We start from the raw sequence: 4,291 nt of genomic DNA, 5'->3' as shown, positions 1-4,291 counted from the left end.
CAGCTCATTGTACTCACTATACTCATATCTGGCTACATAGATTTGAGCTAACCCCTCTCCCCAAGCCTCACTTTCCTGACCTGGGCAGTGAGTATTATTACATCTGAGGAGGAGGTATATTTGACATTCAGAAAAGTTCTTGGTCATCATTCAATGGCAGTAGTGGCATGACTGGCATTATTGATGAAGGTGACATTTTATAAATTCCACGTGGGGAAATCATGAACCTATTCCTGCCATTATCTCCTCCCTTATAAAGTTGGAATACTAATAAACTCTGTCACAAGATTGTTGTGAGGGTCACATGGATTTTCACAGGTAACACATAAACACATGTTTTCAAAGCTGCTGGGCACAGGCAAGTATTATATGAATGTTGACATCTACTGTTTTTGTTTATTTATCATGGTGCTTCAGACAGAAGGAACTTTTAGAGCAGCTTGAATAAACTCCATATTTAGGAGCCTTCATATCTTTTTTTGCTGTGTTCTCTGTCTGGGACACAACTTCCCACTTACTTATGTCAAAGCCTTAGTAAGTTTTTCCTCCTTTGGTTATATCACCATTGGTGCTGTTATTGGAATCTCCTGGCTATGTCAAAATGTTACTGGGCAGCTCCTTCTAAAAGAGCTCACCGATTCAACATTACCAGGTTATGGGTTGCTCACCTCTCCACCTGCAGTTAGAGTTCAAGTTCTTCTCCTCTCCAACCAAAAATTGAATGAAATGTGAAAAAAGCAGTGGCAGGGTTTTACTTGAAAAAGTAAATGTGAAGATGGAGAAACTACCTCTGCAGAACACAGCTGGGCTGAGACAGAAGAGCATCATGGAGAAAGCAGCGTGGGCTGGCACGGGTGCTGAGAGGGGAGCTGGGACCCCACACGTCAAGCCGACATTAGGTCTAGGCCAACTTATTGAAAACCTGCTTGAGTGCTCGCTTCGGCAGCACATGTTCTCAAATTGGAACAATACAGAGAAGATTAGCATAGCCTCTGCACAAGAATGACATGCAACTTTATGAAGCGTTCCATATTAAAAAAAAAAAAAAGAAAAGAAAAGAAAGAAAGAAACCTGCTTGAGTTCTTGTGAGAAGCACACACGCAGGGCTTTGGGACCTGTTCTGCGCTTGTGCACCAGGATCTTGTCATTGAGATGTCACACCTACTTCTCCAGCCAGCCTGCTACACCTGGTCTCCTATGTCAATACCAGTGAAATTCTTCCTTTGCCCTCTAATCAGGACTTCATGTGACCTCTCTTAAGGCATCAATTTCTGGCTATGTGTTAAAGGATTCTCTCTGTCTCTCTGTCTCCTTCTCTCTCCGCTTCTTTTTAGCTTGAGATGGGGTCTTGCTAAGTAACTAGGTTGCCAAGGCTCAGAATGAATTTACCAGTCTCCTACCTAAGGTTCCAGAGTGCTAGTATTCAAGATGTGTTGCACACCCACTTTGACTTAGCAACTGTCTAAGCTATCACAGCAGACCTCAGCACTGACAGTATGGCTATTATTGTGGTGGTAATGGTGGCATTGTACAAACTGCATAGCAACAGATGGGCAAATAATCAACCTCTGTGATGCAGGGAACATTTAGGGCATAGCAGACTCCAATAGATATCAGTTATCCTAAAGAGGAAGTCAAGGTCATTTTTAGTAGAAACTAGATAAGATCCACTTGGAGTCAGGGAAAGTGACCAACTAATCTCTTTGGAATCTGATTGCTTTGTAATCATGACTCAAAATAAATGCACTAATATGGACCAACACCCACAATAAAGGAAGTGCTGATGGTTAACTTCCTTTGGAGGGAAAGATCTTACCACACCAGTGGTGTTGTTGGCTGATATGGAAGGAAAAGCACAGTGGGATTTTAGCAAGGACAGGGGAGGGGGTGCTAAGGAGGCCTCCTTGGGGTTAACTTGTGGGAACACAATGGGCCAACTGCTTCCAAAGCTGGGAGGGCAGGGAGGACAGGCAGGAACCTTGCCCTCGGATGAGATGTTTTACTTATTTCTGGGATACAGATAATATAGTAACCAACTCAAGCTCTCCTCCTGTTCACTTGCAAACTGCTATGTTTTAAGGACTCTTCCTTGGTCAGCATTTTTTGAGAATATTCTTGATTTCAGGACTAAAATGAACAATAGCTACTGTCCTTCCTGGGCATCCTGAGTGCAAGGCCTCTAACAAGTGACCCCTGAGAGTCTGTCCAGCTTAGAACCACAGGAAGGGGCAGATGCCCAGCTAATGACTTCACGGTTTTGCTCAAACGTCCCCTTGACTTCACTTAACATTGCAGCTTGCACCTGCTCCTCTGTACTCCCCAGGTCTTTTAACAGCCCTTCCCACCTTCTAATATGCTGTGTGATTAGCTTAGCAAGTATACTTATGTGTTTATTTTATTTTATTTATTTGAATTTGGGGGGTAGCATTGAAACAAGATTAAGGCTTGGCAAAAGCTAGCTGGAGAAGTAGGGGGGTAACTTGTTAGTGACAAGATCCCAGATAAGTGGGCAGAACGGCCCCTAAAGTCCTCCATGTGAACTTCCAGAGAATTTGGGCAGGTTTTCAATAGTATGGCCTAGACCTGACCTTAGCCTGAGGCACAAGATGCCGGTGCTGCCTCTCAGAACCTGTAGGTAGAGGGTTTTTTTTATTTTTTATTTTTTTATTTTTTTTTTTTTAGGGAAGGGTCTACAAGGTGTTCAGGGTCTCATTGCTAGATCCGACTCATAGTGATCTGCCTGTTTACAGCCTCCCAAGAGCTAGGATTACAGGCGTGCATCACCATGCCCAGTCTCAATTGCTGTCTCAGCATGCCCCAGGGACAGGGCCAGCACAGCAGGCCAGGGGAGAGAACCCCCAGCCCCTGTGCCTGCTTGCAGGCACTTTAATAGGCTGAGCTGTTTGGCCAGCCCTTAGGTAGATGTTCTGATGAGTTTCCTCAAGATTAAATCCATGAAGGCTTTGCTATCAGTACTTCCTATGAGTGCCTCACTCTCTTTTTGTGTCTTTGCTTGGTTCAAGTTCCCTCTGCAGAGACAGTTTCTCACTCTTCACTTTTACTTTATTGAATAAACTTCACCACTGCCTTCTGTTCATTTCAACAACTCTTTGTTTAAGAAGAGAAGAACCTGAACTCCAACTCCAGAAGAGGAGTTGAGAAACCTGAACTTGAACCTAATGTCTAGTTGGCTAGCCACTTCTCAGAAATAAGCTTCTTCCTAACAGGGTTCTGCCATGTTCAGGCTGATCTTGAACTCATTACATAGCTCAGGCTGTCCTCAAACTTACAAGGATCCTCCTGCCCCAGCCTCCTGAGTGCTGATGTTTCAGGCATATGTCACCACACGGGCGATGCTTAGTTGCTGCCTATCATTGCTCTACCTTCCAAAAGGTAAGAGTCCACAAGAACGAGGATCTCTGGCACTTGCACTCATTGGTGTTCCCTTGAGCCTACACAGAGCCTGGTTCATGAGCACACTGCGTGACCTATCAGTCATAGGCAAGCAACCCTTTGTGTCTATGGGTTGGGCAGGTGTGGAGTAAACCAACCTTGAATTGAAATCTAGAGAAAAAGAAGGCATCTATCCTGAATACAGGCCAACTTTTTCATTAGGATTACTCATTAAATACAGTATAACAGCTATTTGAATCATACTTTGTTTTGGAATGACAAGTAATCTAGAGATGCTTTAAAGTAAGGGGGGCTGCTGGGGAGATAGCTCAGGGACACAAGCATCTACCTGGCAAGCACAAGGTCCCAGGTTCAATCCCCAGACCTGCATGCAGTGCCCTCATCATGCAAGCCCCCAGAATCAGATGTGGTGGTGCACGCCTGTAATCTCAGCACTTGGGAACTTGAGACAGGAGGATGACTATGAGTTCAAGACCAGCAAGGGAGCTACAGAAGTGAGCATAAGTCTGGCTCAAACTGTATAGCAAGACCCTGTCACAAAAAAATAAATAAACAAGGAACCACTAACCATATAATCATGTCTATTCAGCCTATCTTCAATGAATACTTAGGCTGTTTGGTTTTTTTTATTATTATTATTATTTTTTTTTTTGGTGGAACTGGGGATTGAACTCAGGCCCTTGCGCTTGCCAGGGAAGTGCTTATTCCACTGAGCCATCTCCTTGGCCCCAGGTTTTGTTTGTTTAACACATGTTTCATGGTCACTGAGGCCATCTTCACACTCCTGAGCTCAAAAGATCTTTCTGTTTTAGCCTGCCAAGTGGCTGGGACTACAGGAATGTGCCACCATGCCTAGCCAGAGTTGGCAAATTTTTGC

At 44.2% G+C, this 4,291-nt stretch overlaps 1 non-coding gene across 1 annotated transcript; it reads left to right on the top strand.

Annotated features, from left to right (window-relative positions):
* The first annotated feature begins 930 nt into the window (after positions 1-930).
* Positions 931-1,037, top strand: LOC111813577. The gene has a single exon (XR_002818795.1). It is a non-coding gene; the product is annotated as a U6 spliceosomal RNA (small nuclear RNA).
* Positions 1,038-4,291: the final 3,254 nt, after the last annotated feature.

Source organism: Octodon degus, unplaced genomic scaffold (genome assembly GCF_000260255.1).
Source record: "Octodon degus isolate 3935 unplaced genomic scaffold, OctDeg1.0 scaffold00200, whole genome shotgun sequence".
Lineage (NCBI taxonomy): Eukaryota > Metazoa > Chordata > Mammalia > Rodentia > Octodontidae > Octodon > Octodon degus.
The sequence above is the reverse complement of the archived record's forward strand: the minus strand, read 5'-3'. Positions and strand labels throughout refer to the sequence as shown.